The sequence below is a fragment of the Staurois parvus genome, unplaced genomic scaffold (genome assembly GCF_062004578.1).
Source record: "Staurois parvus isolate SC_StPar_1 unplaced genomic scaffold, SC_StPar_1.0 ptg000769l, whole genome shotgun sequence".
NCBI lineage: Eukaryota > Metazoa > Chordata > Amphibia > Anura > Ranidae > Staurois > Staurois parvus.
The window spans coordinates 914,230-937,818 of record NW_028318565.1 but is presented as its reverse complement, the minus strand read 5'-3'; the positions used below and the strand labels follow the sequence as shown (position 1 = coordinate 937,818).

Sequence of the window (23,589 nt, the reverse complement as noted above, 5' to 3'; positions counted from 1 at the left end):
CTTCATGAAGGGTGCCCGCACCTCTACTCATATGCCCCGCAGGAGGAAAACCCCGGGGCAACCCGGGAAGCTGACAAACTTCTTCCCGGCGGTCGGGCCGGGAATCCAAGATGGCGCCCGCAACAGCACACAGGGAGACAGACAGGGAGACAGAGGCAGCACTGAGAAGGACTACAGGTCCCAGCATACGGATCCTGGATTGAGGCAGCAGCTATACCCAGGGGACCCTGGTGAGTTGTCACCCCCATTGTCCCCCACAACCAGCAGCCCAGCCAAATCTCGGCCACGCTTAGATGATGACCCTGGCCCTGCATATCAGGCCCTAAATATCCCATCTCCAACGCCACACGCAGCCTTTACTGAAATTGATGCGTTCCCTGCATCAGACCAACCGCTGACAGAGATTTGCATGAGAAACATGCTCTCATCATTACGTCAGACCCTACATACTGATATTTCCACGTCGCTCAACCAACTTACGAGCATTATAGGTCAACAAGAACGCAGAATACAGCATATAGAAACTAATATGGGAGATATCATAACGGCACATAACGATTTGATTGATGCTCACGCAGATCACACTTCGGAAATTGAACAAATCAACCTAAAACTTGCCGATCTAGAAGATAGATTGCGCCGCAACAACATTAAATTTAGAGGGATACCTGAATCTGTTACTAATGAGACTCTACTACCTTATCTACAACAGTACATTAAGCTTCTCATTCCAACGATCCCGGACTTGGAGATGGCGATCGATCGAGCCCATAGGTTGCCCAAACCTTCATTCCTATCCGCTGCTATTCCAAGAGATGTTTTGGCTCGTATACATTTCTATCACATCAAAGAGAGAATCATGACGGCGGCCAGAAATCCACCGTCACTCCCACCAACACATGCAAATATTAGATTATATGCTCATTTATCAAAAGCTACACTTCTCAACAGGAAAAAAATGGTTACCATTACCAAGGCCCTAAGAAACCATAACATAGCTTACCAATGGGGTTTCCCCACGAAGCTAACAGTGCGACACCAAGGCAGAATTTTCACAATCAAATCTCTAGAAGCAGGCCTAGACCTACTTAAAACATGGAACATTATACCCATAGATTCGCAGGAAGCTGCACTACCTTCCCTCCAACATATGGAGACAACATGACTAACGACGCAGATCAAGATAAGTTGAAACAAACTTATATTCACGCTCTTCCCCAGAGGCTCTAGTTCAATACTGAGTTACTGGCGATCGGCCTAGAACCGATGAAAATTGTTTTACGTGTTTACATCTGGTTTGACCCTTCTGACGGTCAAAGCCTGTTCAAACCCCCCAGTTTTGCAGTAGCTACGGAAGCTACTTGGTTTGCTTGCATTTTGCGCAAGATTTTTTTTACTATTGTTCTTTGTGTCCCTTACCTTCCCCTAATGTGGCACCACCTAGTACTCAACTTTAACTCAAGACCTGCTTACCTTGAATATTTATGTAAGACCGATTCTAATCCACCAATTGAACCTACTCCGCATAACAAAATCAGAACCCTCTCTTCTCGCATATGGCTATACACTGAGCAACGATTCTCTCAAACAACACGCCACTCAAATATACACCTCAAGAAAAGACCATTAAATGATTAAAATCACATCCCTTAATGTACGAGGCCTTAATTCTCCCTTCAAGAGATCGATGCTCTCCAAAGAAGTCCGGAAATCCCAAGCCGACATCTTCTTTATACAGGAATCCCACTTTGCCACAGGAAAAATTCCTACACTACAGCTACACAGATTCCCCAAAGTATTTATGGCAACTGATACTAAAAAAAAGAATGGAGTTCTCACCGCCATTAAAGACTCTATCGCATTCCGAACTATCTCAACCATAGCCGACCCGCATGGTCGTTACCATATTTTGGTGTGCCAAATAGACAATATCATCTACACGCTAGTGAATGTATACGGCCCGAACAGCAAACAACTGTCTTTTTTCCGCAAACTCCACAAAATCATATCACAACACAAACAAGGCAGACTTATCATTGGAGGCGATCTTAACATTATGGGTAATCCGCTCTTAGATTCGTCTTCCACTAAAAAATCCTCCAAGCCTGACTTCAACCATTTTTTACATGACCACGACTTATATGATATCTGGAGATGTCAGCATGGCACTGAGAGAGATTACACCTACTACTCCCCTCCTCATCTCTCTTATTCAAGAATCGACAATTTCATCACTGACAAATGGACATTACAGCATGTGAGATCATCTAACATCGGTATCATAACTTGGTCAGATCACGCTCCAATCAGTATACCCTTAGATGACAATCCACGCTCAGCAATACCACCCATCTGGAGATTGAACTCTTCACTACTGAGAAGCCCAGAAAACCTGAAACATATCCTAGAAGCCCACGACCTTTTTTTTGAAACAAACTCTACTCCTGATATTTCTATTACTACACTTTGGCAAACATACAAAGCCTACATGAGGGGTATTGTCAGGGATCCCCTCGATCCCTGCTGCGATGGTCCCGGAGCAGGCGCACTGCTCCGCCCTGTACACGGGCACTAGGTCCGGGCCGGCCGCGGCGTTCGAGTTCGCGCATGCGCAGTAGAAGCCGCGGCCGCCCGCTGGGCATCAATGGCAGCGCAGGGCAGGATATTTAAAGGTCCCTGAGCTGTCATTTCGTTGCCTTCTGGTCTTACCTGCTTCCTGTGATTCTGTACCTGTGCCTTGTAAGTTTATTGACCCGGATTGTTCTTGACCTGCTGATTTCTCCTGCCCAGACCCTTGCTTGCCTGACCTCTCTCCCTGGATGCCCCTCATTAGATCTGACCTCCTGTTGCTGACCTGGCGTGTGACCCGACGATTCTCTGCCTGCTCCCTTGTACCTTACCGTCCTCTACGTTACCAACTCAGCCTGTCTGACTTCGCACCTGCTCAGCCATCCATCCCATCGGGGTCACCCGACCTCCTCACATCTGGCTCTCCCTGGTTGGAGCCCCTGGCGAACACCCCTACCACTGACAGGTGTGCTCAGTAGTGGCGACCTGGTCTCGGGGTACTACAAGTCCATCCCCACCATCAGGGGCCCTGGTGAACAAGTACCCTGGGGCTTAGACTCCGCGCTCTGGGCACGCCTGACCAGTGGAGTGCTAGTGGTGCCGCTCGGCGGTCCCTCACAGGTATCCTCATACAATTGAATTCCCGCACAAATAGACACAGATCCCAACAAATTGACCAGCTACTGACCTCCATCCGCGCACATGAAGAGATAAACAAAAAGAACCCAAATCCTTCCACGTCCGCGGCCCTCACCCTAGACAGAAACAGACTATGAACCATCCTACTCCACAATTATGATAACAATCTTCAAAAAACAAAAAACAAATTTTACGCACTAGGAAATAAAGCAAACTCACTCCTCGCCAAAATTGTCAAACAAAAACGACTTAAAGCTAAAATCTCCACAATTCAACACCCTAACACTCGCACCATATTAACAAACCCACAGGACATAGCTAATGCGTTTGTGACATATTACCAAGATCTGTATAATATAAAGGATGACCCAAACACAATCCAACCAACAACTCTCTCCATTGGAAACTTTCTACAGAACACAAATCTTCCTTGTATCACTCCTCATCAACTTGAATCTCTCTCTATGCCGATAACACCCTTAGAGATTAAAAAAACTATAAATACTCTCCCTTTAAACAAATCACCAGGAAACAATGGTTCTATTAACAAATTTTACAAATCACTAGCACCCAATCTTACTTCCCACCTAGCGGCCTTATATAATCATGTCGCAACCTATGGGGAATTTCCCCCGGACATGCTACAGTCCATAATCACCACTATCCCAAAACCGGGCAAAGATCCCCAATTAGTACAAAATTATAGACCAATTTCATTACTTAATACAGACATAAAAATATATGCCAAAATAATCGCCCTAAGATTACTCCCATATCTACCTACATTAGTCCACCCAGATCAAGTGGGATTTATACCCGGTAGACAGGCCCCAGACGCAACAAGACGAATTATATCCATATTGCATCACCTAAAGACCACAAAACAACCCTCCCTTCTTCTATCATTAGATGCGGAAAAAGCATTTGACCGAATTCATTGGCAATTTATGAACCTTACATTACAAAAATTTGGAATAACAGACTGGATGCTTTCAGCGATACTATCCCTCTACTCCAAGCCCACCGCCAGAGTACTGACTAACGGCACACTTTCACAACCTTTCTGTATAACGAATGGTACCAGACAAGGATGCCCACTATCCCCCATAATTTTTGCCTTACTCATCGAGCCATTAGCAACCAATCTTAGAAATGACTCGGGGGGCGTGGCTAGCCGCCGACGAGCATGGCTGCTTAAATCCAGAGCTCCCGCCGGCCGGACCGATCCACCACACCGCACAGAGGAGTCGGGTGAGACAGTGCCCCTTCGTTATGGGGAAACCCGACAGGATTCCCTCCGGCGCACGGTCCCGGTCCCCAAGGGGCTCTAGCTCCACTGGGAGGAACATAAGGGAGCTGTTCAGCTCCCACCAGCAGAGAGCAGGGCCGCAGCCTTCTCCCTCTCTCTCTCCGTCCCCCTCTCCCCCTCCCTCTGCAGCCGAGGACACAGGCTGCTCTCCCTGCTCTGAGACACACGCTGGCCAGGATACAGTGCCACAACATGATGTCTCCTCTGCCACACAGTCCCTCTCATTAAGGGACTTACAAGCTGTGGCGGCAGACATTAAGGTCACACTAACCACTACACTGACCACTGCCCTTAACGACCTGCGCGAGGATATCCGCGCTATGGGGTCCAGAATGGAACAAGTAGAGCTGGGCGCTAGGCAAACTAAGACCGCCATAGTATATTTACAGCGACAGTCAGAGTCGCACACCTCGACTATCTGGGATTTTTACAAGCATATTGAGGATTTAGACAACCGTGGCCGTAGACACAATATCAGAATCCGTGGCATGCCGGAATCCGTGGAAGCCACTGACATTCCGAAGGCCGAAACTACCATCTTTAATGACCTCCTAGGCCGCCCGCCAGCAACTCCAATTGACATCGAGCGCGTACATAGGGCCCTCCGGCCTAGGGGTGGTGACGCGGCCCCACCCAGGGATGTTGTATGCTGCATTGTCAGCTTCCCGATCAAGGAGGATATCCTCAGATGTGCAAGGGACAGAAGACATATAATTTACAAAGGGGCGGAAATACAACTGTACCAGGACTTATCCAGCTTGACCTTACGCCAAAGGCGAGCTCTGATTCCATTACTAGACACGCTTCGCTCCCGCAATCTGTCCTATAGGTGGAGATTTCCCTTTTGCCTCTCAGTACAGGCTGGTGCTCACACCTTTAATTTGAGAAACCCTGAAGATCTACCGTCTTTCTGTTCCTCTTTGAACATCCCATCGATAGACCTGCCAGATTGGTACGGTCTCTTGGGACTGCAGCCGGCCCTGGACACGGGATCTGCGGAAGACTCAATGGATTGGCAAGGCCATTCCCATCGTAGACGTCGGACAGTCCCGTCGACTCCTCCAAGACACCCCACAGGGGGTACTGCGGCTGCTCCTAGCCCTACGGCCTCGCCTGCGCATAGAAAGTCTCGGCACGAGACCTAATCCTACCTCATCCTCATCTACTCCTGCAACTCATGCGCATTTTTTATCAGGTGCCTGCAGTTTTACTGTTCTCCTGTTTCTATACCATTTTTCCACATGAGTCCCGGCGATTCCTCGCTCTCCCACGCAATGATCAGTGGACCTTCATTATTTTCATTTCACTATCTGACCTCCCAAAAGGGAATCAATGCCCCTGAGGTCTGCTCCGCAACTAACGGATGGTGGATTTCTGTGAGCCCCCTATTGATCGTCTCTACGCCGTGGTCCGAGGAGATCTATACATCATACGAATGGCTCCTCCTCCTGGACAGATGACCTAATCTTCAGCTCTCTCTTCTCTGTCGACATTCAGCATCCCGGTTTACCCAACGGACCTCGAACCGACTTGCCCTATGAGCTAGACCCCCACGCACTCCAATCTGATGTGGGCCTCTGAGTCGTCTGTCTTCCATTGTCCCTGTCCTTTTTGTTCCCCCAGAACCTCCTCCCACTTTATTGGAAGAAGACCTGTTTCTCCGTGGAAGTATCCAGATGACCTCTGCTTCTCTGCTGCCCGTCCCGACACGCTCTGCTTAATCGGTGTCCTCGAAGGAGACCCTGACAGACTTAGTACAGTATATGATGCATTTGGGGGGGTGCTGGGGGCCTGGGAGGGAGGGGGGGTTGGGTGCGGGGAGGAAGCTGGGACTTATAGGGGGATGCCACAGATGTTTTTTTTTTTTTTTTCTCTTGTGTTTTTTGACACTTAGCCTTTCTACTCTATGTGATATACTGATTGGTGCTGATCCTGGGGTAACCCAGATATTTTTGCAGGATGCTTGGGACTCAACGCTGTTTTTTCTGTTTTTGCATTGATTTAACTGTTATTGCACATGTTGTCCTGTTGTTACTATGTTTCATGTGAGGGGATGCTTATACTACTCATACGGCCTCCTACATTTCCGCATATTGCCTTCTCCCCCTTACTTGCCTGCCAAATGTCTCAAAATTACCTGGTGGCTCACAAGTAGCTGTGGCCTCTAAACCCTGACGCTCTAGGTGCATTTATGATTAAGGTAGCCTCAGTTTGGCTTTAACCCACTCATACTGTACCCCCTGCTTTCCCTCTTATGTGCCCTGCTACTCTACTCTACAGCGAGGGCTGGGGCCCTGCGCTACATATCGTACCCCGAGCTTATTCTGCAATATGGGTCTCTGTAGACTCCTCCCTCTTCAAATTCCGCTCTTATAAACAAATTTTTACACATCTCACGGTGGTTTCCGGCCGGCGTTGGTTCTATTCTCGTTTCGTCGTCTACCTCGTTCCCAACATAGTAGGCTCTGCGAGCTCTTACTGAATATTTTTACGGCTATCTTCACTATCTCGACTCTCCCTTTTCTCTTTACTTGCCTCGTACTGTTCGTCTCCTTCTCTTCTACGTGCTCCTCCCCTCTTCTTTTCTCTTTCTGTCCTTTTCTTTTCTGGTTTCTCTTCCTCTCTCACGTGGAATAGCAGGTCTCTTCCTCTAGCCGTTTACTCTTACTATCTTCTCGGTCCTCCCCCTTTTTTTTTTTTTTTCTTCTCTCCCTTCCCCCCCCCCCCCCCCGGGGCGCTGCATCTGCATCTTTGGTCACTCGCAATACTGATTGGTAAACATGCCATCCCCCACCTCAGTCTTGAGACCAAGGTCCCTGAAAATCCTCTCACTCAACACCAAGGGTCTGAACACACCCGAAAAGCGCTCCATGTTGCTCTCATATCTGCATAAACAAAAGGCAGATGTAGTCTTCCTTCAAGAGACGCACTTTCGTCAGGACTCTATTCCCAAGCTTTTTAATTTCCACTTTCCCATAGTCCACCATGCCACTAACCCTCTGGCCAAGTCGAAAGGGGTAGCTATTTTACTCGCTAGACATCTTCCTTTTACTATGTCAGACTCCCTTGCTGATCCTGAAGGCAGGTACTTATTCATAAAGGGTTCATTCGCCAATAGACCCGTCACATTGGCTAATGTGTACGCCCCTAATACCAAGCAGGTCTCTTTCACACGCTCAATAACTGACACCCTAGCTGCTTTCCATTCGGGTGTTCTGATCTTAGGGGGCGATTTGAATGTCCCACTAAATCCTCTGCTAGACTCCTCCTCCGGAAGTTCCTTTTTACCGTTTAAGGCCCTCAAACAAATAAACATACAATTACAACACTTACAACTGCACGACTCCTGGAGAACTCTCTACCCCACGGTGAAAGACTACACATTTTATTCCGCACCACATAATAAGTACTCCAGGATAGACTATCTTTTTCTGTCGCAATCAGATCTCCCGCTACTCCATGCCGCTTCTATTGAAACAATGGTTCTTTCCGACCACCATCCCATTACCATGACTTTACGGTTCCCAGATACCTACACACGCTCGAAATATTGGCGCCTAGACGCCTCCCTTCTTGCAGACTCTGCAATCGAACAAGAGATCCGCACCAATCTGGTTGAATACTTTTCCTTCAATTGCTCCCCTGATACCTCCCCACTCACGCAGTGGGAGGCTCATAAGTGTGTCATTCGGGGCGTCCTCATAGCAGCTGCGTCAAAGCGTAAAAGAGATAGACAAGAGCGTTTGAGACGCCTCACAGATAAGATCCATTCATTAGAGAGGGCACATAAGCGTTCTCTGGCTGCGTCGACCCTATCCGAACTTACGTGTACACGTTCACAGCTTCTTACAGAATTGGGGAAGGTGGTTAAGAAACGGTTCATTCTCTCTCAAAAACTATACTATGAATTTGCTAACAAGAGCGGAAAGTTCCTTGCCAGAGCTCTCCGCGAGAAACGATCCAGTATGACGGTCCATAAAATTAGAGGTCCCGATGGCACCATGGCCACATCTAATCCTGATATTGCTGCCCATTTTGAACACTTTTATAGATCCTTATACAACCTTCCTCCTGAACGCCCACCTCCGCACACTGACGAATCCAGGGCCTCTTTGATTTCTGAATTTCTCCAGCTCCACGGTCCGTCGGCTCTCTCGGAAGACCTGGCCAACTCTCTGGAAGCGGATCTGACCCTGAAAGAGCTGCAGTGTGCTTTGAAGCAGACAAAACCTGGTAAGAGTCCGGGTCCCGACGGCTTCTCCGCAGCCTATTATAAATCCTTCTTGGATATCTTAGGTACCCCCTTTCTTTTGGCGTTTAATACTTTCTCCAAATCCCCCCTACCTCAACATCGTCTTTTGGAGGCCCACATAACGGTTATCCCCAAGGGTGATAAAGATAACACGCAGGTATCCAACTACAGACCCATCTCCCTGCTGAACGTGGACGTTAAGTTATTTGCGAAGATCCTGGCTAATAGACTTCTCCCCCTGCTTCCCTCCTTGATCAATTTGGATCAGGTTGGATTCATACCGGGAAGGGAAGCAAGGGACAATACCATTAAGGCCCTTAACCTTCACCATTGGATGTGCAAATCTAACACTTCCGGTTTTTTCCTTTCCCTGGATGCAGAGAAGGCCTTTGATAGAATTGCATGGGACTATTTGCAAGCGTCTCTGGTGTCCCTGGGTTTGGGTGAGAAGATGCTCAACTTCATCATGACCCTGTACACAGGCCCCACCGCTCGAGTCAGGGTCAATGGACATCTGTCAAACTCTTTTTCCTTTTCCACTCTTGTTTGTCCTATCCCTTGAGCCCCTATTACGCAAAATCCGCTCGAACTCCGACATCAAAGGGGTCAGGGTATTGGACAAGGAATACAAGCTCGCTGCTTACGCGGACGACATCCTTCTCTTCCTTGCTGATCCGCACACCACTTTGCCTAATTTGCTAAAAGATTTTGCCCTCTTTCGATTCTTGTCTAACTTTAAAATCAACTTCTCCAAATCTTTCGCCCTTAACATATCCCTGCCCCCCAGAATTCGTCTCTTTCTGTGAATCTCGTTTCCCGTTTCGTTGGGAAAAGGATTCCCTTTCATATCTCGGTGTACAACTTACCCGCAACCTCGATGACCTCTATGCAACAAACTTCCTTCCCGCTCTCCGTTCTCTCCAAGAGGACCTCCATAAATGGCATCGTCCTTGTTTCTCTTGGTTTGGAAGGGCAGCAATAATCAAAATGAACATACTCCCACGCCTCCTCTATCTTTTTCAAACGCTGCCAATCCACGTACCTGTTGCTTTTTTTACATCTTGTAAAACAATCTGCTCACAATTCCTATGGAACCATAAGCGTCCGCGTATTGCTTTTTCCCAACTGACTCTCCCTAAACTTAGAGGTGGGATTGGGCTCCCTGATCTTCACCGGTACTACTGGGCATGCCACCTTACACGCATAGTGGACTGGCATGTTCATTCTACCTCTAAAGATTGGGTCCGCCTAGAAAATGCCTTCTCACCCTCACCCCTGGCATCGATTCCATGGTTCCTGCCAAAGCATACACCTCAAGAGCTCCTCACCCACCCTTTAGTGGGGCCCAGTTTAAATATTCTCCGCCTGAACTGTATAACGGCATCTATCTCTGAGTCACCGAACTCCTTAACCTCCATTCGTCTCAATCCTGACTTCCCCCCAGGCATGCACAAGTCATTCCTATCTGAGCATTGGCCTCATGACCAGATTTTGGTTAAACACTTTATCCGCGATGGCAAAGTAAAATCATTCCGCGAACTGCTTGATAGCCTAGATAGCCGAGATTTTCCTTTCTGGGCCTATCTGCAGATAAGACACTTCTTGCTCTCACACAAACTGTTCCATAACTGGACTCGTCCCCTCACTCCTTTTGAATCCCTATGCTCTAGAGCTGAACCGCGCAAACATTTGATCTCAGAGATTTACCCTCTCCTTGTTGAGAGTAGGGATTATGATTCTTTACCCGCCTGCCGTGCTTGGAACAGAGACCTGGGAAACAGCTTGGCGGACGCCGATTGGAACCTAATATTCATGCATACTCATAAATGCTCCCTCAATGTTTCGACTCAGGAAAACGGTTATAAACTGGCTTCAAGATGGTACCGAACCCCGTCGAGAATCTCTCGTTTCAACCCTTCCGTCCCCAACAGCTGTTGGAGATGTGGAACTTCGGATGGGTCCTTTCTCCACATTTGGTGGTCTTGTTCCAGTATCCAACCATTTTGGCAGGAGGTCCACAGGCTTGTAGTGTCTGTGACCACCTTGTCCCTAGCTTTCTCTCCAGAGCAGTTTCTTCTCCATCACTCCTCCCTGCCCAGGGGACAATATCTCAAATCTTTAGCCATGCATATGGTCAACGCAGCCAGACTCTGTCTTCCCACTCTTTGGGGCTCCACCCTCCCTCCATACGCGATTGGTTGCTCCGTGTGGGTAAAATTGCGGAAATGGAAGAACTGATTGCGACTGCACTCGATTCCCCCACTAAATTCTCCCATACTTGGGCCTGCTGGACTCACTTTAAAACCACTCCTACGTACCGGTCCTTTATGGACCATCCAACCAACACGCCTGATTGAATACTAACCTCCATTGTATGTTACTCCACACTTTAGCTCATTCGGTAGGCGACTTCCTCACCTTCAGGGCTTTATCCCCACCTACCTGCTCCGGTTAATAGACTTATGCTCGAATCCACCCATAGAAGACCCTTGGTGTTGACGACAATACGAACCCAGTTCGCCCCCCCCTTCTCCCTCCCCCCCCCTTTTTTTTTTTCTCTTCTATCTCTCTCTTTTCTTGTTCTCCTTTTCTTTCATCTTATCTTCCTGTTACACGCCCAGTCAACCACTGGGTTCCTCTTTAGAGAACATTAGGCATGCCATTGTCATACTTATCCTATTTACATTAGCGACCCTCACGACGATCTAAGCTTACTTACAGGCACCTTCACTCTAGTAAAACAACTAGCTTCGTCCTTAACGGTTGTGCTGCATCTACACTGCCTCCTTCTGCGGTGCTCCAATGAGAATTACATACTAAGGAGGTCCAACGCGATAACATTCCCATGCACACTACTATACTGCCTGAGTATTACAGACTTCCCCGTCGTGGACTGGCACAACCATGTTTCATATGTGGTTCTTTGTAAGAATATTCCTACTATTTCCCGGTATGCATTGCCAAATGTTGTATATGACTATCATTCGCATTTCTTTTGTATTATTATGCACTTTCTCAATAAACGTTTTTTTTTGGTAAAAAAAAAAAAAAAAAGAAATGACTCAAACTTTACGGGAATTAAAATGTATCAACATGAGCACAAACTAAGTCTCTTCGCAGACAATATTATTCTTATGGTTACAAACCCCTATAAATCAATTCATTCGATACGTTCACATATCCGTAGTTATGCGGATGTTTCGTATTATAAACTCAACGAACCCAAATCATCTATACTCAACCTGCATACACCTATTGATACTAAAACTCTAATTTCCAAACATTTCCCCTTTACCTGGGAATCACATAGCATACCCTATCTAGGGATCAAACTTACCGCAATCACTAGCCAACTTTTCGCAACTAACTACAAGTCATTACTAGAAACCATCCCCCAAGAAATTAAAAATTTACGCACTACCACACTATCAACTTTAGGTAGAGTAGCAACCATAAAAATGTGTATATTACCTAAAATACTATATATTTTTTGAATCTTTCCTATACCAGTCCCTCATACCTTCTTCTCTAAAGTTCAAGCTATGCTGAATAAATTTCTATGGAATTCTAAAAGACCCAGATGTTCCACAAACTTATTATTAGCCCACCCTCCAGAGGTGGGACAGGTCTCCCCCACCTAAAATCATATTACCAAGCAGTCCTCTTAGACCAACTCTTCTTTTGGTGGCACCCAACCGACGAGAAGATCTGGACCAAATTAGAAAACTCCTTATGCTCACCACACACAATAACAGACTTACTGTACATACCCAGGACAACCCTACCTAAAAATTTGCAAACGCACCTGTGTTTCCAGGCTTCTTTAAATGCTTGGTTTGACTTTTCAGCCCACAATCAAGCAAACAAGGGTAATGTGAAAATTCCCACCCCCTTTTCATCCCTACGCCTTCTCACTCCTCACTTAAACATATCAACATGGAGCAGCCTTGGTATAATCCATATCCAAGATCTCTACACAAAACACAAACTAGACTCATTCTCCGTCCTCCAAAAGAAATTTCATCTTCCCGACAAAGAACAATATACCTATATGAGAATTGCCCACTCTCTTCACAAAACACAATTACCACTTGAAATAGAAATTCCGGCAACTGCACGACAATTCTTCCAAAAGACACAATACCCTAAGAAAGGAATTTCAACTTTCTATTCACTAATAACCGAAATGCAGTTCCCTACACACAATTCTTCCTTACTCAATTGGGAAAATAATTTCTCCCAACCAATCACTCTAAACACTTGGGAAAAAACATTCACTGTCACCTTTAAAGCCTCTAAATGTAGCTCCCATTGGGAGACATACCTGAAAATTCTACACCAATGGTATCTGACACCAACTAAATTATCCCAATTTTACCCTCAACACTCACAACTCTGCTGGAGACACTGTGGAGAAAAGGGATCTCTCCTTCACATACTATGGGACTGTAAATCCCTTAAATCTTATTGGAACAAGGTTTTCCAGATCATCCCATCACTCACAGGAACTTCAATTACTCCAATCCCGCCCTAGCTCTTCTCCATGTCGGAATAGACATATTCCCTGTAAGTGTACGCACTATTATCATCCATATTCTGGCAGCTGCAAAAATTAACATCACCAAACTATGGAGATCCACCACAACTCCTTTATTATCCCGCCTCATCTCAGATCTCAACCTCCAATGCGAGATGGAAAGAAGAACCGCACTTTATAACTCCTCCTATCATAAATTTATAGCCCATTGGTCACAATGGTTAAATAACCCCAGTTGCTCAATAAAATGACTACTATTCAAAAGGAATACAATACTCTCTGCTCATATAGAATTGGTGCTTACCCCCCCTTCCCCCCCACTTCCTTCCCAGTTTTTCCACTACCCTCATGTTCTCCCCACTCTTATGTCCCACTAGTCTCCTAGAATGGTTCACAACATACAGAGCATACCTCTCATGTAACTGAATCACAGAACTACAGGTTCCCCGGCCACTTGGTGGGGAGCCTCCAATTTTTTCTTTTGTCTTTATCTTTCGTATAATGTTATTCTCGATGTGAACCAAAATGTTTGACTATCATATATTACTTATGTATGTTTAAACTTCAATAAAAACTATTTGAATATATAATACATTTGGTTACTACACTATGGTTGGCTTGGCCTCCTCCTCTCTTTTGATTGTTTTGTTCACAGACTCTAGATTCCCAGCCAGACACAGGAGGCAACCTTGCACAGCCTGCAGTTAGTCATCCATTGATTAGAAGTTGCTCATAGCCTCCGGATTAAGTTTACAACAAGCTGACACTTGTATTGCAATTCATTGCAGCTCACTTCATTGTTTCTACATGACAATTACTACATAAACCTGTTTATAGTTGGCTGTTACACAGTAACCTCTAGGAGTTGTTTCCTAGCTCAGTTTACTATGCCCCTTCTGTGGTATTTTTATTCTCCTTGTTAGAAGAGCGCCAAACACTTCTATTTTTATCTTCTAAAACCTGTTAGCCCCATTGCAGTACCTAGCCACAAACTCATCATATTACTGATAGAAAGGGTCTCTGGACTCCATTGCAGTACCTAGCCACAAACTCATCGTATTACTGATAGAAAGGGTCTCTGGACTCCATTGCAGTACCTAGCCACAAACTCATCGTATTACTGATAGAAAGGGTCTCTGAACACCATTGCAGTACCTAGCCACAAACTCATCGTATTACTGATAGAAAGGGTCTCTGAACCCCATTGCAGTACCTAGCCACAAACTCATATTACTGATAGAAAGGGTCTCTGAACCCCATTGCAGTACCTAGCCACAAACTCATCATATTACTGATAGAAAGGGTCTCTGGACTCCATTGCAGTACCTAGTCACAAACTCATCATATTACTGATAGAAAGGGTCTCTGGACTCCATTGCAGTACCTAGCCACAAACTCATCGTATTACTGATAGAAAGGGTCTCTGTATCCCATTGCAGTACCTAGCCACAAACTCATTGTATTACTGATAGAAAGGGTCTCTGAACCCCATTGCAGTACCTAGCCACAAACTCATCGTATTACTGATAGAAAGGGTCTCTGAACCCCATTGCAGTACCTAGCCACAAACTCATATTACTGATAGAAAGGGTCTCTGGACTCCATTGCAGTACCTAGCCACAAACTCATCATATTACTGATAGAAAGGGTCTCTGGACTCCATTGCAGTACCTAGCCACAAACTCATCGTATTACTGATAGAAAGGGTCTCTGTATCCCATTGCAGTACCTAGCCACAAACTCATCGTATTACTGATAGAAAGGGTCTCTGAACCCCATTGCAGTACCTAGCCACAAACTCATATTACTGATAGAAAGGGTCTCTGAACCCCATTGCAGTACCTAGCCACAAACTCATCATATTACTGATAGAAAGGGTCTCTGGACTCCATTGCAGTACCTAGTCACAAACTCATCATATTACTGATAGAAAGGGTCTCTGTATCCCATTGCAGTACCTAGCCACAAACTCATCATATTACTGATAGAAAGGGTCTCTGAACCCCATTGAAGTACCTAGCCACGAACCCATCATATTACTGATAGAAAGGGTCTCTGGGTCCCATTGCAGTACCTAGCCACAAACCCATCATATTACTGATAGAAAGGGTCTCTGGGTCCCATTGCAGTACCTAGCCACAAACCCATCATATTACTGATAGAAAGGGTCTCTGGGTCCCATTGCAGTACCTAGCCACAAACCCATCATATTACTGATAGAAAGGGTCTCTGTATCACATTGCAGTACCTAGCCACAAACCCATCATATTACTGATAGAAAGGGTCTCTGAACCCCATTGCAGTACCTAGCCACAAACTCATCATATTACTGATAGAAAGGGTCTCTGTATCACATTGCAGTACCTAGCCACAAACTCATCATATTACTGATAGAAAGGGTCTCTGTATCACATTGCAGTACCTATCCACAAACCCATCATATTACTGATAGAAAGGGTCTCTGTATCACATTGCAGTACCTAGCCACAAACCCATCATATTACTGATAGAAAGGGTCTCTGAACCCCATTGCAGTACCTAGCCACAAACTCATCATATTACTGATAGAAAGGGTCTCTGTATCACATTGCAGTACCTATCCACAAACCCATCATATTACTGATAGAAAGGGTCTCTGTATCACATTGCAGTACCTAGCTACAAACTCATATTACTGATAGAAAGTGTCTTTGGACCCCATTGCAGTACCTTGCCACAAACTCCTCGTATTACTTCTAGGAAGGGTCTCTGGACCTCATTGCAGTACCTAGATACAAATCCATCATATTACATACAGAAAGGGTATCTAGGCCCCCATGCAGCAGCTATACATGGGCCTATGATTATGAAAGACCACCTGGCACCCCACCTGGGTGCCTCCACCAGATAGCTGCTTCCTCACCACTGGAACACAGGAATAAGGTATCATAGCTGGGAAGTGCATCCAAGAACTAGATGACACTAGTTTAGGTGCAAACAGGAACCATTTTTATTGAAAATTCACACACAATTTATATTACACAAAATCAGATAAGAGCTTGATCACATTATCCTAAACAATGCAAACTTTAAACAGTAATACAGTTACATAGAGAACTGTCAGAAAAGCCTTAAACCTCCTGAAAGCTGATTGGTTAGGGGGATAAAGAGAAATTCTGATTTATTCTGTACATGGAGTGTAATGGCAAGGCACATTTATACTGGACAAAGAAACATTTTCTCCTTCATATGCAGAAGATTTGGGGTCACCTACTCATAGCTCAAAGTTTTTATGGGGGCAGAATTCATTGCCTGCACACTAAAATATGCCAGTACAGAGAACTGATATTGCCATTTTTTTTCCCGTCAGATCATCAATCAGTTCCTGGACAGGACAAGCAGTGGCAGCTTCTGTGCTAATGACGGTATCATGCAAACCACCATCATGTCTCTGCCATTGGAGGAGTCGGTGAGTAAAGGACACCTTCAGCCTGTCCATTTGGTGGATTTCTCTTTCTTCTGGCATCACTTAAATTTCAGATGATTGAATGATGATTGGGCATTTGCTGTAGAAACCTAGAGGTACAGCTCAGATATAGGACACTGCCGCAGTAAACTCCTCACCATTCTCTTTGTTTTGGTTAGTCCTGCAGAGGTAATGAGGTCAACATGTGCTTAGCTCCTAAGGGTAGGTGAAGACCTTTGCATGTCGGGAATGTGCATTTAATTGTGTGCTTCCCAACAAGCAGGGAAACACGCTGCCTTTTTTTTTTTTCCAAAAAACAAAGTTTATTGAATACAAGATACAAATTATCACACGAAAATGTACAGATGAAGTGTACATAGGACATGCAGCAAAGAATATATCATACAAAGGCAAATGAGGTCCAACACAAGACAACACAAGACCAATCAGTGTGGATGAACTAGGCCACGACAGGGTTGTGCCTGTAATATTTAGGTATGCTTGTCAAGTGCTAAAAATAAAGAGACGTCTGGCCTCCTAGCATAATGTCTTGCGGTAAGAATCTGTAGGGGGGAGAAGAGTAAATACGATGCCTAGGTAAGAGTCAATACTACAGATTGCGATGGTGGAATCATCCGAATGCGAATGTAGGAGTAAATTGTCGTGGGGACCACTAATGGAGTGCGGGGGATGATGCTGGCAGCATACTCAGTATTCTACTGGAAGGATTGTCCGAAACGTGTGTGAGCATATGAGAGGAAAAGAAGAGAGAAGGCGAGAAAAAGGTAAAGAAAAAAAAAAGGGGGGGGGGAGGGAAGCAAATGGGAAGGGTAAAGTAAGGGAGGGGATAACCGCCAAAAATATCTTATCCTCAATACAAACAGTAGCGGGAGTGGGTGGAATCTAAGCTATCATCGGCGTCAAATGAATGTGGGTGGAACGCAGGGGGGAGTATGATGACACCCATCAGGTCAAATACAACTGAATAACACCATCAGGAAGTCCAAGTCAGGTTCAGACAGATTGGTCCATGAGGGATCGATACTCCGGGGTAGTCAGAAAGTGGGTCCAGCAGGCCCATACGTGGGAGAATTTCGTAGGAGTGTCGAGTGTAGTCGCAACCAGTTCTTCCATGTCCGCCGTTTTACCCACTCGGGTGATCCAATCACGTATAGAGGGAGAGCAACACGCTGCCTTTTAGCAGATGTGCAGTGGTGTCATTTATTGGTAATGTCACCTCCATGCAGCTGTAAATACGCATTTTTGCACATGACAAATCACAGGTTGCTGCAGCACCATGTGAGTTGGTACAATGTGTTTTTGGTAAAGAGTCAGGGGTTTCTTTTCCATGTTTCTCATGCACAGAGCAGCCTAAGTCATTCCACAAATTTTCAATGGGGTTTAAGTCTGGGCTCTGACTAGGTCATGCAAGGGCATTCACCTTTTTCTCCTCCAACCTCCGTGTGGTCATTTTTGCTGTGTGATTTGGGTCATTTTCATGTTGGAAAGTAAGCCTTCTTCCCATTGACAACCTTCTGGCAGAGGGCAGCAGATTTTCCTTAAGAATTTGATGGCATTTTGCCCTATACATTTTTCCCTCTATCCTGACAAGTGCTCCAGTCCCGGCTGCAGAGAAACCCCCCATAACGGGATATCCCCACCTCCATGGAATGCTGTTATTTGGATGGTGAGCTGGATTGGATTTCCACCAGACTTGTCTTTTGGTCAGATGAGATTAAAGTTGAATGGTTTGGCCTCAACACTAAAACACTTTTTTCAATGTGACCTCAGAATCTTCGAGGTGCGTTTTGGCAAAGCTCAGTCGTGACAGCATGCGAGGAGCAGCTTTTTTCTTCAAACCCTCCCATACAACCACATTTGTGGAGAATTTATGATATTGTTGTCACATGCACACAATGACCACTCTTTGTAATAAATTCCAGCAACTGCTTTAGAGTTACTGTAGGCCTCTTGGTAGCCTCTTTGACCAGTTTCCTCCTGGCTCTTTCATCCAGTTTGGAGAGACATCCTGATCCAGGACGGGTCTGTGTTGTACCAAATACCTTCCACTTCTTAATAATATACATCACTGTGCTTCTAGGCATTGATAAAGCTTTTGACATTTTTTGTATCCATTTCCTGACTTGTGTCTCTCCACAACTTTATCTTCTGACAGTGCCTCACCACCCAATATTATTATTATTATTATTATTATAATACAGTATTTATATAGCGCCAGAAGGTTTGCTCAGCGCTGTACATTATAGTGGGGGGCAGTACATGAGACAATACAGTAACAAAACCTAGAATCCATCTGCCCTTATCTCAGGCATGCAGGCAGGAGGGGGTGCTTAGCTGAGAAAGCCCTTCCTCCGCTCCTGAAGACTCCTGGGATGTGTGACATCTTTTTCTTAGGCAAGAAACCAGGGAATAACGTGACCTTGGAAGGCATAGTTGATTGTTTGCTTCATTTGCACCAGGAAAGCTCTTTTCATGTGAGCTAATCAAAATGACCACCGCTGATCGCAGTTCAAAGTCAAATGGCTTTGTGTGTCATTGAGAAGATGACTATTAGAGATGAGCGAATCGAAGTATCCGAAGTGGAATTCGAGTCGAATATCGGAAAAATTTCGATTCGTGCCGAATCCGAAAAATAGCCTAATTCGGACGCGCAAATCGAAATTTTTCAGAAAATGGCGGCTGACATGTGCGGCGACGGAGCGGGGATGTCTGGGAAGGCGCGCAGACAAGGCGCGCTGACCCATAATGCATTCCTCAACTACATGTGATCGCATCAGCCTATCAGCAGCCAGCCAGCCAGCACTGTGTAATGGTCGAGCTATAAATAGCGGCCATTTTGGAATTCTTCATTTGCCTGCAGTTATTGAACAGAGGCAGACCGCTCTGTACTAGGGACAGGGACAGAGTTAGGGCCACAGAAACGATAATTGGGGACAGAGAAAAGTTACTTAGGGACAGAGAACCATTACTCAGGGACACAGACTTGTTAACGAGGGCCACAGAATCGTTATTTAGGGACAAAGAAACGCTAGTTAGGGCCACAGAATTCATAATCAGGGACAGACAGAATTGTTACTCAGTGCCAGAGAATTGTTACTTAGGGCCACAGAAACGTTATTAGGGCCACAGAATTGTTACTCAGGGACAAACAGAATTGTTACTGAGTGCCAGAGAATTGTTACTCAGGGACAGACAGAATTGTTACGGAGTGCCAGAGAATTGTTACTCAGGGCCACAGAAACGTTATTAGGGCCACAGAATTGTTACTCAGGGACAGACAGAATTGTTACTGAGTGCCAGAGAATTGTTACTCAGGGACAGACAGAATTGTTACGGAGTGCCAGAGAATTGTTACTCAGGGCCACAGAAACGTTATTAAGGCCACAGAATTGTTACTCAGGGACAGACAGAATTGTTACTGAGTGCCAGAGAATTGTTACTCAGGGACAGACAGAATTGTTACGGAGTGCCAGAGAATTGTTACTCAGGGCCACAGAAACTTTACTTAGGGCCACAGAATTTTTACTCAGGGACAGACAGAATTGTTACTGAGTGCCAGAGAATTGTTACTCAGGGACAGACAGAATTGTTACGGAGTGCCAGAGAATTGTTACTTAGGGCCACAGAAACTTTAATTAGGGCCACAGAATTTTTACTCAGGGACAGACAGAATTGTTACTGAGTGCCAGAGAATTGTTACTCAGGGACAGACAGAATTGTTACTGAGTGCCAGAGAATTGTTACTTAGGGCCACAGAAACTTTACTTAGGGCCACAGAATTGTTACTCGCACAGACACAGAATTGTTACTCGCACAGACACAGAATTGTTACTGAAGGCCACAGAACTGTTACTTAGGGCCACAGAATTGTTACTCGCACAGACACAGAATTGTTACTCGCACAGACACAGAACTGTTACTGAGGGCCACAGAACTGTTACTGAGGGCCACAGAACTGTTACTTAGGGCCACAGAATTGTTACTCGCACAGACACAGAATTGTTACTCAGGGCCACAGAACTGTTACTTAGGGACAAAGAAACGCTAGTTAGGACCACAGAATTCATACTCAGGGACAGACAGAATTGTTACGGAGTGCCAGAGAATTGTTACTCTGGGCCACAGAAACTTTACTTAGGGCCACAGAATTTTTACTCAGGGACAGACAGAATTGTTACTGAGTGCCAGAGAATTGTTACTCAGGGACAGACAGAATTGTTACGGAGTGCCAGAGAATTGTTACTTAGGGCCACAGAAACTTTACTTAGGGCCACAGAATTGTTACTCGCACAGACACAGAATTGTTACTCGCACAGACACAGAACTGTTACTGAGGGCCACAGAAACTTTACTTAGGGACAAAGAAACGCTAGTTAGGGCCACGGAATTCATACTCAGGGACAGACAGAATTGTTACGGAGTGCCAGAGAATTGTTACTCAGGGCCACAGAAACTTTACTTAGGGCCACAGAATTTTTACTCAGGGACAGACAGAATTGTTACTCAGTGCCAGAGAATTGTTACTCAGGGACAGACAGAATTGTTACGGAGTGTCAGAGAATTGTTACTCAGGGACAGACAGAATTGTTACTGAGTGCCAGAGAATTGTTACTTAGGGCCACAGAAACTTTAATTAGGGCCACAGAATTTTTACTCAGGGACAGACAGAATTGTTACTGAGTGCCAGAGAATTGTTACTCAGGGACAGACAGAATTGTTACTGAGTGCCAGAGAATTGTTACTTAGGGCCACAGAAACTTTACTTAGGGCCACAGAATTTTTACTCAGGGACAGACAGAATTGTTACTGAGTGCCAGAGAATTGTTACTCAGGGACAGACAGAATTGTTACTGAGTGCCAGAGAATTGTTACTCAGGGCCCCAGAAACTTTACTTAGGGCCACAGAATTTTTACTCATGGACAGACAGAATTGTTACTGAGTGCCAGAGAATTGTTACTCAGGGACAGACAGAATTGTTACTGAGTGCCAGAGAATTGTTACTTAGGGCCACAGAAACTTTACTTAGGGCCACAGAATTGTTACTCGCACAGACACAGAATTGTTACTCGCACAGACACAGAATTGTTACTGAAGGCCACAGAACTGTTACTTAGGGCCACAGAATTGTTACTCGCACAGACACAGAATTGTTACTCGCATAGACACAGAACTGTTACTGAGGGCCACAGAACTGTTACTTAGGGCCACAGAATTGTTACTCGCACAGACACAGAATTGTTACTCAGGGCCACAGAACTGTTACTTAGGGACAAAGAAACGCTAGTTAGGGCCACAGAATTCATACTCAGGGACAGACAGAATTGTTACGGAGTGCCAGAGAATTGTTACTCTGGGCCACAGAAACTTTACTTAGGGCCACAGAATTTTTACTCAGGGACAGACAGAATTGTTACTGAGTGCCAGAGAATTGTTACTCAGGGACAGACAGAATTGTTACGGAGTGCCAGAGAATTGTTACTCAGGGCCACAAAAACTTTAATTAGGGCCACAGAATTTTTACTCAGGGACAGACAGAATTGTTACTGAGTGCCAGAGAATTGTTACTCAGGGACAGACAGAATTGTTACTGAGTGCCAGAGAATTGTTACTTAGGGCCACAGAAACTTTACTTAGGGCCACAGAATTTTTACTCAGGGACAGACAGAATTGTTACTCAGTGCCAGAGAATTGTTACTTAGGGCCACAGAAACTTTACTTAGGGCCACAGAATTTTTACTCAGGGACAGACAGAATTGTTACTCAGTGCCAGAGAATTGTTACTCAGGGACAGACAGAATTGTTACTGAGTGCCAGAGAATTGTTACTCAGGGCCCCAGAAACTTTACTTAGGGCCACAGAATTTTTACTCAGGGACAGACAGAATTGTTACTGAGTGCCAGAGAATTGTTACTCAGGGACAGACAGAATTGTTACTGAGTGCCAGAGAATTGTTACTTAGGGCCACAGAAACTTTACTTAGGGCCACAGAATTGTTACTCGCACAGACACAGAATTGTTACTCGCACAGACACAGAATTGTTACTGAAGGCCACAGAACTGTTACTTAGGGCCACAGAATTGTTACTCGCACAGACACAGAATTGTTACTCAGGGCCACAGAACTGTTACTTAGGGACAAAGAAACGCTAGTTAGGGCCACAGAATTCATACTCAGGGACAGACAGAATTGTTACGGAGTGCCAGAGAATTGTTACTCAGGGCCACAGAAACTTTACTTAGGGCCACAGAATTTTTACTCAGGGACAGACAGAATTGTTACTGAGTGCCAGAGAATTGTTACTCAGGGACAGACAGAATTGTTACGGAGTGCCAGAGAATTGTTACTTAGGGCCACAGAAACTTTACTTAGGGCCACAGAATTGTTACTCGCACAGACACAGAATTGTTACTCGCACAGACACAGAACTGTTACTGAGGGCCACAGAAACTTTACTTAGGGACAAAGAAACGCTAGTTAGGGCCACGGAATTCATACTCAGGGACAGACAGAATTGTTACGGAGTGCCAGAGAATTGTTACTCAGGGCCACAGAAACTTTACTTAGGGCCACAGAATTTTTACTCAGGGACAGACAGAATTGTTACGGATTGCCAGAGAATTGTTACTCAGGGACAGACAGAATTGTTACTGAGTGCCAGAGAATTGTTACTTAGGGCCACAGAAACTTTAATTAGGGCCACAGAATTTTTACTCAGGGACAGACAGAATTGTTACTGAGTGCCAGAGAATTGTTACTCAGGGACAGACAGAATTGTTACCGAGTGCCAGAGAATTGTTACTCAGGGACAGACAGAAT

General features: G+C 45.3%; 1 long non-coding RNA gene across 2 annotated transcripts in view; it reads left to right on the top strand.

Moving 5' to 3' along the window:
• The first annotated feature begins 4,374 nt into the window (after positions 1 to 4,374).
• LOC149444878 (uncharacterized) overlaps positions 4,375 to 23,589 on the top strand; it is a 35,151-nt gene continuing 15,936 nt past the window's right edge. The window contains exons 1-2 of one of the 2 annotated variants that reach the window (XR_016306520.1): positions 4,375 to 4,458; positions 16,655 to 16,753. This is a non-coding gene — a long non-coding RNA (uncharacterized LOC149444878). Of the gene's footprint in view, positions 4,459 to 5,857; positions 6,271 to 16,654; positions 16,754 to 23,589 lie in introns of those variants that run through there. The other variant, XR_016306519.1, reaches the window with a different exon arrangement.